At 42.3% G+C, this 14,437-nt stretch overlaps 1 pseudogene; it reads left to right on the forward strand.

Annotated features, from left to right (window-relative positions):
• The first annotated feature begins 1,000 nt into the window (after positions 1 to 1,000).
• LOC137306112 (uncharacterized) lies at positions 1,001 to 9,370 on the forward strand (annotated as a pseudogene).
• Positions 9,371 to 14,437: the final 5,067 nt, after the last annotated feature.

Here is a 14,437-nt window from a genome sequence, read left to right on the forward strand (position 1 = left end):
TCAAAGGTCATAGTAGGTAGTCGGGAAAGTAGGGTAGACGTCACAATCAGATCAGCCATGAACTTATTAAATGGCAGAGCAGGCTCGAGGGGCCGAATGGCCTATTCTTGCTCTTAATTCGTAAGTTCGTATGTTCGTACGTATGTTCGAAGCAGTGAGACACGAATCAGAGAGGCCGTCAATATTCATCTGAAAAAGCAAAAAGGGTAGTCTCATGGATTCAAAAGCAGTAGTTCATGCCTCATGAACCTACTGGAATTATTTGAGGAGATAAACTGAAGCAGTGGATGCGGGAAGTCCAGGGAAAGTAATTGACAGATGTTGTGTTTGACTTTAATAAGAAGTTGTATTGTATTAACAGCAAATTATTTCCTTCTGCAGTTGTCTGCTGTTGCTATTCGATCACGACAAGCATCGCAGACAAGCCTGATTTAGTGCTACACCAACATCCATGCTCATGCAATCACTGGCAAAAGCCACTGGAATAAGGAATTCAGGAGAAACTTCTTTACCCAGAGGGTACTTGCTATGACATTGAGTGGTTGAGGGGAATAGCACAGATGTATTTAAGGGAAAGCTAGATAGGTACATGAGGGAGAAAGGAATGGAAGAATATGCTGAAAGGATGAGATGAAGTAGGGTGGGAGGAGGCTCGTGTGGAGCATGAACACCGGCTGAATGGCCTGTTTGTGTGCTGTAAATTCTATGTAATTTGATGTAAAAGAATAGTTTGGTTCTGTTCCCCCATCAGTCTAATTCCAGGTGCTCCCAGTTGAAGCTGGTCGGGAATGCTTGAGATGCACCAGGTAGCCAGGATTTCGTCACACTGATCAATTTGGCAGAAATTGTACATTGAATTAATATCAGCAATACATTTTTCATTGGCATTTAACACGAAAACTTAGACTTTGCCGGTAATGCAAAACGGGCGATAGCGAATCTGCAGCCCATTTTGCAACACGCACAATATTTTCCGCATGAACTTTTGGAAAATGGGAATATGGCGGGAGGTAACACGGAGTTCGATTCGCTATCGCCTATTTTGTGCCAAGGCTGAAGATCAATTTCACGCTCTGAAGTCGATTTCACACGTCCCAGACCTAGCACCAAAATGAGAAAAATAAACTGCAGCAAATGTGATAAAATGTTCATGAATTTGAGCAAATTTATACAGCTGGGAAGCGTGTGTAGGTCGTTCAGTCACTTAGAAGAATGGATGTTGCCGCGCTGTAAAACTGTTTACTGAATGTACTTAGAGATTGCACGGAATCCACACGTCTAAAGAATGCAGCAACAAAACTAATTGCAGTTCGACGACACCAACGTATATTTCCTGCAAAAGTTCTAAATATGTGTGTAAATTGCGTCAGAGGCGTCTGCAAGCGTGGGCAGCGTCCTCTGGTCACAGACTCCAGTATATTGTGTTTGAGAAACAAACTGTGTGTTTGTCAGAGAGAGAGATGCTGTTTTTGTGTTAATGTTTCTATAGAAACTATTGGCGATATCATAGCATCATATTAAACAACGCTTGGTTTCACATTGCATATGTAAATATGCGAGCAGTCGTCGTCATGAAGACTTGTTGTGGTGCACAAGCTGAGAGAGTAAGCATCCTTCCCATGCATCCTTGTTCACAAAATGGATTATATCTACGTATTTTCCAACGGCGTTTGCATTGTCGATAAAATCCTCAAATCCAATTTAGACGTTCCAGACCTAAGAGCAAAATGAGAAAAATACAATGCAGCAAATTAAGCACAGTATTTATTAATTTCAGTAAATTTGCAGAACTGGAGTCTGAATATAAATAGTTAAGTTATTTGGAAGAATGGCTGTGAACCACAGGGCCAAGTGACTTACAAACAAACATCTCCTATTGCACGACTATTTAAAGAAGGTGAGGAAACCACACGTCTACAAACTGCAGCAACAATACTGACGGCAGTTGCACGTCTCCAACATACATCTCGTCTGAGCTGCCAAAAGATAAATATGATGTGGAAATGCCGGTGATTGACTGGGGTGTACAAATGTAAGGAATCTTACAACAACAGGTTATAGTCCAACAGTTATATTTGAAAATCACAAGCTTTCGGAGGCTTTCTCCTTCGTCAGGTGTGTGACGAAGGAGAAAGCCTCCGAAAGCTTGTGATTTTCAAATAAAACTGTTGGACGATAACCTGGTGTTGTAAGATTCATTACAAGAGATAAATATGTGTGAAATGTGAGTCAGAGGCATCTGCAAGTTGGGGCAGAGCTCTTGTGCATCAGGTTCCAATACATTATGTTCATAAATAACTGCACATTTGGTGTGTGGGTGTGTGTCAGACAGAGAGAGAGGGTGACTCTGTTTCTGTGTTAAGGTTTCTTTAGCAGATGTTAGATATACCATGAGAGCATATTCCGCAACAGTCGGTCACACACACTGCATACCTAAGACGTGCTAGCAGCCGACATCACCAATATCTGGTGGAGTTTCACAAGTTCAGTGAGTAAGCACTCTTCCGATAGATTTGATGAGAATACCTCACCTCCGTGGAAGTCCGATGGGATAGTGAAGAATTCTAACAAATGACAGGGATGAATAATGCTTAAATCTGATTGGTCTTTGTTGTGAAATAGGTTTTCCATGTTGACAGTGAAACCGGGAACAGTTTCCAGCTATGAGGAGTTGCGTGTTTCTCTCTCTCATGAAATTGACAGACGGTAAATATATTTTAATAATAAATTCTGCAAAAAATGTTTCATATGTTGTGGGAACAGTACAGGGCAATTCTTTCTGCCAATGTTACGTGGCTGTTCATTTTAAATCCAGTGAAACAATTTCAATGGTTGTTTAGCGCATGCTTTATAGATGCTTTATTGCGTTTTATTTGCTGTTCAAATTATTTTTACTGTCTATTTTAATCCACGTTTCATATTATTTTAATTTATGCTTAATAAGTACTTTAATGGTCAATGGATGTGTAATATATAGCTTCGTTAATATTAAATATGCATTTATAACAATCTTATAGAACATTCACTTTCTGTTTTATGCATATCTATTCCGTGTTAATATCACTATTACATTTGTATATTAGTCTTTCATAACACTGCTATCAAATAGGTATAATTATGGACATTTACATCAGCGTTTTGATCAGTATATTTTACTTGATCTTTAAAGGACATTTGAAATATTTGAATTGCTATGGTGATGGGCGATTATTTGTCAACGAACAAATACTTTAATAGATATTTTAGATATTACAATGGGTTTTGATTGGATACTTAAAAGATTGCTAATGTTATTTCTTTCAGTTGTTTGTTGTGATGAATGCACTGTGGTGATGCCAGATATTGTGTCGACAGTGTCGGGTTCATGTGCACAGATCCCGTGTACGTTTCATCATTCAGTCTCTGCCCCCAAGCCAAAGGGGAAGTGGTTCAAGAGCAGCCGTGATCCTCGTGGCATTGGGGACACCCTTATCTATCATTAGGTAAATCCATGTGGGCAGCCTTATAACTATGGTGGGAGAGCGGAGTTGAAGGACAACCTTACGCAAGGACAATGCTCCCTTTTGATAAAGAATATCAGGAAGCGTGATGAGGGCACATATCACTTCAGCGTGCAAGTCCGCTGGGGCTGGCTTGTTAATAGATATACCACTGGCCGTTCTGAAATCATCCTCTCTGTTTCAGTTGAGTTTTTCCTTTGTTTCTTTTCGACATTTTATTCCAGTGCTTAAGTGTGAATCAACCAACGTGTGAAGTGGACACATTTTGTGATGTCGCCGGCCGAACTCAAAGGGTAGTTGCAACACTGGTGAGGAGATACGGATAAGCAGTGCAATGGTTCATATCCTAAGGACAGAAATATATGGAAATGACAGCAGTAAAACAGGCCGTACAGCCCAACCAGTCCGTGTTGCTGTTTATTCTCCACATGACCAGCACTCCTAATCGCCTCCGCCTGGCCTGTTCCCATATCCCTTTATTGCCATTCCCTTTAACCAACTTATTGTTAAGTGTTCACATAATGATAGAATTTCAACTTGTTGGCCGAAACGTAAAACTGGCGGTGCGGGTCGTCCGCATAATATAGAAACCAACAGATCTAATTGTTCATTGAAATAAAAGGATATGTAAATCGGGCGGATGCTGGAATGGGCGCCTGATGTGGGACCCCAGTTTTGACCCCGGCGGCAAGTTCAGGTTCAGTCTGTTTCGATCTCCTCTGTCCATTTGCTTCATAGGTTTAAACACTTCTGTGTAAACCTGTTTTGTCCTGATGAGTTCTGCCACAATTTTATAAGGCATACCTCATATGTGTGCTTCTTCATACCAGGCAGAATCCAAGCGAATCCGCCCTTTAGCCTTCCTCTAGAGCAAAAACCAAAACTCGCTTTCTTATTCCAACTGAGAACTAACTATGGTTCTCTTTCAGAGCTCCATCACATCTCGATTTTTATTTTGTACATATTCTCAGCACATGGTATTTAATTAGATCCGAATGGATAAGTACATTTTAGAGTAATGTTAAAAATGTGTTCACGCTGCCTCAGTTATTTGTTGATTCTGATGTCATGTCGCCGAAATGATATTCCTACGGAAAGCTTAATGCGTTTTACACGAGAGTAAACTGCTGCGGTTCTCCGACATAGGACTATGTTGCCACTCGTTTACCTGGCCTGTCCATTCTTGAGCATCATTTTTCTGTACTGAAGTTCGTTTGCAACAGAATCTGGGAACACTCTGATCTGCATTAGTCACAATCACACTTGTTGCTTATATCTAAACATCTAACGTTGATTCTAACTTCTGCCTGCAAGACTGGTTCACTGGACTGCAGCTATTAGATCCATTATATTAATAATATACGAGATAAAACGACTGATGGTTATTTAAGTGAGGCCATATATTATCATTTGAGGCAGCAAACTATTTTATAACTGCGAGGAGTAATTCAGAGTAGCGAATCAACTTGCGACACATAAAAGACAAAATGCGATTTATTGTTTTAACTCTTTGTCAGATTTAGATGGAAGTGCTGCTTCAGGCCACTCCCCGGTTTTAAGATTGAAATTACCCAAATACGCCTGTTTGCTCATGTTCTTACAGACAAGCCACATATTCCAGGTTATGGGGAACTGACTTCTGGAAAAGCAGCAGGACTGAGCTGTTCAATCACTCACAGCTGCCCATATGACAAACTGCAACTGAGGTGGATTGATTACAATGGGTCCCTTCCTCTTCCATGGGACACTAAAGATGGACCAGAAATTGTTAATGAACGTTCCGGTACTTGGAGAGTTTCATCGGCGCTCACGTTCACTCCATCATCCGCTTTTCGTGAGAGAAGTCCAGAATGCTCAATTTTACTACAAGGCTCCCCAATTTCTTCTCCACAAATTCTTACCTTGCAGCTCAAATGTAAATGTCTGCTCTGAAGTTAATATCCCTCAACTGTCGGCCGACTGGTTCAACAATTTTCCTTCCACCATCAGCAATTTATTACAGGTTTAGGACAGCATCAAAGAATGTACCGAGAAACCTCCGTCTCTATGCCGTGAGAGCTCACTTGGATAATAAGTGAATCGGAGTGGCTCTCAGCCAATTCTTGTCAGTCAGATTATTTTGTGAATATTCACATCGATGAATTAATGTTGGTGGCTCCAAGAGTTTGGTTTATGCCATTGTTAATTGCTATTCTGAGATCTACCAGTAAGGTTCTGAGTTCAGTCAGTCATGAAGGGATACAAAAATGCCAAGGCGAGTGAGTATCTGAAGCTGGTTTCAGCTATGACAGCAGATATCAGCTCTGGTTGGGCTTCAGAATTCACCTGAATGATGCATCATTGTTAAAGTACGTACGCCACAAGGAGACATAATTCGAAGAGGGAGGTAAATTCTCGAAGATAAATATTTTTGTTGTAACATTAAATTCTGGGGCAGTAAAATAAGAAGTTTGCAATTTAGACGCGGCCTCTTACCCAACATAATGATTTAATTATAATCTATATCATGCTTCACGTTTTGCATTATTGCCTGTTTCAGATGGACTGGAAAACCCAACCGTCAATTCCTCTACAGTAGCGGTGGAAGGCAGCTCATTATTATTATACTGCACGGCATGCGGAAAACCAGCTGTCAGTTTAAGATGGGTGAAAAATGGTGAAGAGATCAGGACATCTTCCACCAATGAACTAAAGCGGAAATTCCACAACATTAGTTTTGAAGATGACGGTGAATATTGGTGTGTGGCTGAAAATAAGCTGGGCACCGCAAACAGCTCCACACGGATTTCTGTACAATGTAAGTGTGCATGCATTTCTCAATTAGATATAAGCCTTTCAGTTCACAAACTCTCGATTAAAACCCACGTTTCTCTTTACCGCTTGCACTAACGCGCCAATGTAATATGAGCTTGGTATTGTGTCATCCCTTCCTTTTGGACATAGTGCAAAGCAACCTCGATATTTCCAATAATGGAAACAAACCTGGCCAACTCGTTGAGGGTGACAGTTGTAGAATGTGCACAATTTGACATAAATGCAGCAGGAAGTACCCTCCTGATTGGGACAGAAGTGCATTTACTGGGAGCTTTACTCTAACTCTAACAGTTTATGAATAATACTGGCATTCTAAAATAAACAAGCCTCCATTTCTTAGAACCGACTTCCCTCATTTTGCTGAGCAGGAATTCGCCAAAAAATATCGAATAAATGTGGTGGTAACTTACGCTCTGTTACTGGATTACTGTTCAGTTAACAATGTAATATTCAGGGACACCATCCTTTGAACTGTTGCCCTGTTAGCTGGTTATCGAGAAGTATCACGTCAGGCCAGCACAATGGAAGGTGTTTAATGCAGTATTTATGCACCACAAATGTTTGACATAATCATTTCACACTGAAGTCTCTGTTTTTTTTAGATTAACCCACAATTGTATCAGGCCCGACCTGCAACAGCTCTCAGAATTGGACTGATTGTAACTGCAGTGTCACAGCCAATCCACCAGCAAACATTACATGGAACGTCAATGGAAGTATCATCACTGAGAACAGGTCAGACGTGGAATTCATCTCGTGGGCTGTGAATAGTTACCTGGTGCAGAGCTCCCTGACACTGGCACACCCAACTCGAATTGGAACTGGAATTCAAATTTCATGTGTTGCAGCAAACGTGCACGGTGATTGTGTCAGCAAATACCAGCTCCACTTTGAGGGTACATGTTGAATTTACCTGTAATTTGAATGCAGTTAGAGAGTTGGTCCAACATAAGAATATAAGAACATGAAAAATAAGAGCAGGATTAGGCTATTCGGCCCCTCGAGCCTGCTCCGCCATTCAATCAGATCATGGCTGATCTTCGACCTCAACTCCACTTTCCAGCCCCATCCCCATATCCCTTGATTCCACTAGAGTCCTATAATCTCTGCTGGTCATCATTAGCCCGTCATTAACTCTTTGGATCAGCAGGATGTGGCGAATATAATCCCTAATTTTTGATTAGCTTTATGATCCGAACATGAAGGAAATTTCTTCCTCATACTCACATATGTGTTTCCAAGATTGGTGTATTGGCCCCAATGCACTAATGAAAATTAATGTATTTTCCGACATTTTAGGAATATTCTTATTCTCCTGGACAAACATCTTCAAAATAGGAGGAGGAGCCTGTTGCCTAATTATTGTAATTGCAGTCGTTGTCACAGTGAAGATACAAAGGTATGTATGTTTCTTAACTGCATAGACTGGAGAATAAATTAGACAACTTTAAAGGGTACCCTGCGTCAGAAAGACTATGTATCAGAAACTCGTTTAAATCATCACTCACTGAGGATAGTGATCATCTGTCTGAATTGGAGCAGTGTGTTGAAAGTAGGAGCGTCAATCGTTCCCTGAACAGCCTCTCGTCTCCCAGCATCAAACACAGAGTAATATTAGTGGCTGCTTGATTCCGGCTTCCTGTACATTCTTCCTGTTACAAGATTGGTGCTTTGTTTCGTTATGTTTAACCTGGTCATTTTTGGACTTCAGTCTCTCGGTCTGCTCGCGTGGCTGATCGCTCGAGCCCTATGTCCCAGGTAGTGTTTTCCCCTCCTCTGTAATCTGGGTAAAGTTTGTCGCCTGCCCAAGCAATGGACAGGCGACAATAGAATCGCCGTCAGTTTCCGTCAGGCGATGCTAATATTGGGCCGCCCCGCGCAAGCCTCCTTGTCATGGGAAGATCTCACGATAAAATCACACTAGAATTTTACTTAGACTTCACTGATCATGTAATTTCATTGGTCAGTTAAAAAACAAACAAATAGTATAAGGAACGTGACACATTTTTACAGGAATTGTTAAGGTTGCTTGGCTCCAGGAGTAGAAAATTATATTCATGAATGGGGTGCGACTGATGTGGTAAGTTATGCCAGAAATGCATTATGCAGCGGTCTTTAACTTATTCTTAGCCGTAACATAAGTTATTTTGTCGGTCTCGCTCTCTTTGAAAGATCCACTCAAACTCCCTGCTTTTAAATCGTCATGCTGATATTTAGCTTCAAAGAGGTGTCCGGCTCCAATTGACTTCAAATAACCATGTGTTCGGTAAACCATGAGTTGCCAATCAAAGTTACCCTTGCACAAATCAGACAGAATGTTTGTATTTAAAATGAATGATATAGCTCCAACGATAGGTGGAGGCCGATAACAACCAATGATCGGCAACAATCTTTGTAAAATGAGATTGTGTGAATTGTTCAAGCTTTTAACCCCTCGTGTACCATGACATAATTAAAAAGCCAAGTACGTCCCAAATAATACCAAAGTGCATTTTTCAGAGATACTATAGAAGGATCTCAGAACGATTGATGAGGAATATTGATCGATTCCGCGATTCAAACTCCAATGGGTTGGAACCATCTACATGATAATAGAGAGGAACGTGTTTGCAGATTGAAACTCGACCTGATATTTAACAAGGTGCTGCATATTTGAATACACCTCCTCTGTATCTTATTTAGCACAATCAATCTTCACCCAGTGCAGACAGCACAACGTCATTAATGACCTTCATCCATCAAGAAAAGTTCTCTTTTGAAATGTGCTCAGGTGGATAGTTACATGAAATGATTTGAGACCTGATCTGTGCTCATCAGGAAACCGAAACGACACAAGCCTCTCATGACCAATTGAGTTCCTTCATCGTACAGGCACAGCATAGTTTACGTAAATTTATTCCAATTAATTACGCGAATTGCATCATTGGTATTTATTATTATTTAGGAAGAAACAAAGTGAAGCTGTGTGTGCCTCGGAAACGGATGATAATTCGGTGACCTACGCTGTGGTACAGAACGCACTGAACGCTATGTTAAATGACGCCACGCTGGACTGACATTTGTAGGAGTTTAATTGTGTTTTCAGCCAGCAAGTGACACAAAGCAAGCAAAACCCAACAGATAAAAGGAAGTTTCAGAAACTTAGTGGCCGGTGTTTTTGAGGGAGTAACAACGTCTTCACGCCGCTAAGAGTGAAACATTCCTCCAGACTCTGTACGCAGTGACCAAGTGAATGGGATTTGGGAGAGTTTCTCACGTTGGCATTTCTGATCAAACCAAACTCATTTCATAGAATGAGTTTCTTATCTCACAGACAGAGTCCAGAAGATACTTTACCACCACCCCTTTGACATTAGGTCTCATGGTTTACATTTTCAACAAGTTCACAGGGTTCAACAATATTTACAGGTGTCAGGACGCAGAGGGGATAATACATTGCAGATACTCAGAATTATTTGCAATTTCCGAACTGCATCTTGGTGTCGATGTGGCTCAGTTGTCCCTCACCTTTGAGTCAGAAAGTTGTGCTTTGTTCTAACACTCGAATATATAATCTAGGTTGAAACTTCAGTGCAGTACTAAGGGAGTGTTACCATGTCAGTGTAGGATTTAAAGCCCAACTTTCAGGATGATATTTTAATCCAATCCAAGGACTGGTTCGTGAAAACAAGACCACCACGGTACTGGTATTCTGGTTAAAGGCAAAACAGATATATTCACCACATCACAATTAGTACGAAGAAAGTGATACTTAACAAAGAGAAATAGACACAGTCTGTTCCTTGAAACCTTGGAAGTATCCCTCCAAGTGACTGCGGCACGGTCTCTCTCTCTCTCTCTCTCTCTCCCTTGCTGTGTTCTGTTGACTGAAGAGTTCTCTTCTTCCTCGCCAGAATCTTGCGCGCCTTCCTCAGCCTTTGAGGTCTCTTCTTATACCCTTTTTCTGTCCATGTGGCAGTTCACTATCACATCCACATCATTAATCATGATTACCATTAATCATGTCTCTCACCCTTAAGAAGTTACATTCCCAGCAACTCCTTGTACCATCTGTGCCTTTTTGTTACAGACTTAACATACTTTATTTTAGAGTTTGCATTTCCAGGCTTCACAGGAACCGCTGTACAAACACATTTGTATTCACGAGCTTGCTGGGGCTCGAGATAGAGAGGCCTGAGCCTGGGTGATTCCTTGATTTATTTCACCTTCAGTTCCCTTATATACATGCCTTTTGGACATTATGTTATTAAGGTAAATCCTCCCTCAGCAGCTGTGATTTTCCCCAAGGTCTGTTAATTCCCACTTCAATACTGTCTTAGAGTTCTGTTAGTTTTAATTGCAAACTTGACTTTAATAACAATGATACACCCTTCTCGGCCCACCAGCAATTTATTATTGAATACACGTTACATAGTTCATACTATATTAATACGCAGTACAATTTTCATTTATAGTTACATAGATTCATAATACATTTCATTCTACTTCTGCTATTGATTGTAATTATTCTATATTATATCAGTTATTGGGCTAATTCCTACATCAGTGGTTCAATTTTTTGGATGTGACTTTAAACCAAGGCCCGGTTTGCTGCTGCTTGTGAAGGTAAACGATCTCATGGGACTATTGTAGGAACAGAAGAAAACACTTGCAGTGCCCATGCAAAAATGTTTCCCTCAATGGACACCATCTAAAACAGATTAATTCGCCATTTGTCTGAATTACTGTGGCTGCATTCTTCTGCACAGTGACGACACTTCAAATTTATTCATTTCATGGCAATGCCTACGTCTTATCAATCATAGAATCATACAGCACACGAGGAGCCAATCAGTTCATTGTACCGGTGCCGGACATTTGAAAGACCTACCCACATAGTTTCACATCCCCCTGCTCTTGCCCATCGCCCTGCAAATTTTCTCTTTTTCAAGTATTTAAAAAATTCCAATTTGATATTTTCAATTGAATGTGCTTCTCCCATGCTTTCATGCAGTGCATTACAGATCATAACAACTCGCTGCTTTAAAAAAATCCCCTTAACTCCCTTTTAGTTCTTTTAACGAATTATCGTAATTCTGTGTCCTCTGGTTACCGACCACCCTACCAGTTGAAACAGTTTTTCCTTATTTACTCCATCAAACCCCTTCATAATTTCGAACACCTCTCTCAAATCTCACCTTAACTTTCCTGGCTTTATGGAGAACAATTCGAGCTTCTCTAGTCTCTCCGCATAACTGAAGACCCACATCCCTGCTATAATTCTGATACATCTCCTCTGCACCCTTTGCAAGGCGTTGACATCCTTCCTAAATTGTGGTGACAGAATTGGGCACAATACTCCAGCAGGGGCCTAACCGGTAATTTCATTACTTTGATACTCTATGCCTCTATTTATTAAGCCCAGGATCCCGTATGTTTTTGACATCCTCATCAACTTATCCTGATATACAATTGTAAGTTCTTTCATTCTTGCATGAACACATCAAAACGCTCAACTCATTGATCAGGGCCAATAGAAAACACCCAGAGATACGACAACGTAAATTGCTCTGGAAAGGACAGCACACTCCAATTTCGCTCAGTTCATATGCGCAGTAGCGCCATATCTAAGACAAATGCCTTTCGTTCCAGAGCGACATTCAGTATACCGACGCTGGTCTTGACGCTTTGATATCGACCAAACCAGCTCAGATGGAAAAGTTTCTGTACGCAACTATAGACATCTCTAACTTCCGCAAACAAGAAGGATATATCCAAAATGAGGAGACCCGCGAATACGCAACAATAAAACATAATTAACAGGAGATACTCTGTCAGGCAGATGTTCTCGAGGCCGGCAATACCTTAACACACCTGATGTTAAGGCCTGTAAAAATGGACATCTTTCAGAAACTATTTGGAAATGTGACCACTGCCCTTTGTTGGACTATTTTGATTCACAATCACGAGTTAGTTATAGAGTCATAGAGTCATAGAGTTATAAAGCACGGATAGAGGCCCTTCGGCCCATCGTGTCCACGCCGGCCATCAAGCCCTGTCTACTCTAATCCCATATTCCAGCATTTGGTCCGTAGCCTTGTATGCTATGGCATTTCAAGTGCTCATCCAAATGCTTCTTGAATGTTGTGAGGGTTCCTGCCTCCAAAACCCTTTCAGGCAGTGAGTTCCAGACACCAACCACCCTCTGGGTGAAAAAGTTCTTTCTCAAATCCCCTCTAAACCTCCCGCCTTTCACCTTGAATCTATGTCCCCTTGTTATAGAACCCTCAACGAAGGGAAAAAGCTCCTTAGTATCCATCCTATCTGTGCCCCTCATAATTTTGTACACCTCAATCATGTCCCCCCTCAGCCTCCTCTGCTCCAAGGAAAACAAACCCAATCTTCCCAGTCTCTCTTCATAGCTGAAGCGCTCCAGCCCTGGTAACATCCTGGTGAATCTCCTCTGCACCCTCTCCAAAGCGATCACATCCTTCCTGTAGTGTGGCGACCAGAACTGCACACAGTACTCCAGCTGTGGCCTAACCAGTGTTTTATACAGCTCGATCATAACCTCCTTGCTCTTACATTCTATGCCTCGGCTAATAAAGGCAAGTATCCCATATGCCTTCTTTACCACCTTATATTCCTGTTCCGCCGCCTTCAGGGATCTGTGAACTTGCACACCAAGCTCCCTCTGACCCTTTGTCTTGCTCAGGGTCCTCCCATTCATACAGTTGAAATACAATAAGTGTGATAAGTTCGTCAATGCAACTTTTCAACATTGTTTTCTCTATTCTGTGTGAAAAACTGTTTTCCAAACCAATTCCAATATCCTCATTGTCTGTTGATGTGCTGAAAAGAATTCGCCGACAGTATGAAGCCTCACGGTCGTTGACTGGGTTGCAAAACAAATTGCAAAATCACACTGTAAAGTGGCTTTTTTACGCTGCCAGGCGTGAAAGCTTCAATTTAATGTTGATGGCATAAACCTATTTACTCGATTAAGCTCCTTGCACCCTCTCATACATGTGCGTCATGCTCCAAAATTTAATCGCGCCTCTGAGATTCATAGAATCGTACACCACAGGAGGCGATTCGACCCAACGTGTCTGTGCTTGTTCTTTGAAAGTGCTATCCAATTAGTTCAACGCCCCTGCTCTTCCAGCATAACCCTGCAAATGTTTCCCTTTCAAGTACATATCCAATTCGCTTATCCAATTTACCATTGAATCTACTTCCACAACCGTTTCAGGCAATGCATCCCAAATCATAACAACTTCAACGGTAAAAGTTAAATCTCATCGCCCTGTGGTGGGAGCGGGGTAGGGGCGAGTCCTTGTGGGGCGAGTGGGGACGTTGTCTATTAGGGAGGTTGTTTCGCTGCTGATGGAAAGGCGTCTCCTTTGTGTGGGAAGGCAGGGTTCATGTGGCGGGAGGAGATGGTCTGTTTGGGGGGAGGCACGTTTCCATGTGGAAAGAAGGGGAGGGTCTATGTGTGTGTGGGGGAGGGGGCGAATGGCAGGGGTAGGTCTGAGGTGGTGGGGCGTTTCAATGTGATTGTAGGGTCGGGTCCGTGTGTTGGACAGGGAAGGATCTGTGTGAGAGAACGGGCGGCTCGTAGGGTTGGAATGGCGATTGCGTGTCGGGGGAATGAGGGCTTCTTGTGGGGGATGGGTGGCTCCGCGTTGAGGTGGTGGTGGTGGGAGTCGCGGGCACGTGTGGAGGGGTGGGAGTGATCTGATTGTGAGGGAGGTGTGGCTTGTCCGTGAAGATGGACTGGTCCTTGCGGGGCGACGTGGGTGTACGTGTGGAGGGACGCGAGTATCCGTGTGTTGGGGGAGGGAATTGGCCTTTCCCTGTGGGGGAGGGGCGGGTGTCTGTGTGTGGGGAGGGGTGCGGCTCAGTGAGGGGGAGGGCGGGTCCGTTTGTGGAACGGTAGATTAGTTGTGCGGGGGAGAGGTAATTTTCTGCGGGATTTTGTTAAGTGGTCTTCAGGGAGTGACATCGCGCCCTCCCTTTCCAACGTATCCTTCCCCCAAAAGTTAGAGCCCTTCCACGGTCAGTTCGTGGAAGGGAAGCAAGCACGGCACATTGCTGCGCAGCCCTTATTGCAGATAGGGACATTGCTGTTCCGCAATGCAATG

This window comes from Heptranchias perlo, chromosome 42 (genome assembly GCF_035084215.1).
Source record: "Heptranchias perlo isolate sHepPer1 chromosome 42, sHepPer1.hap1, whole genome shotgun sequence".
NCBI classification, from domain to species: Eukaryota; Metazoa; Chordata; class Chondrichthyes; order Hexanchiformes; family Hexanchidae; genus Heptranchias; species Heptranchias perlo.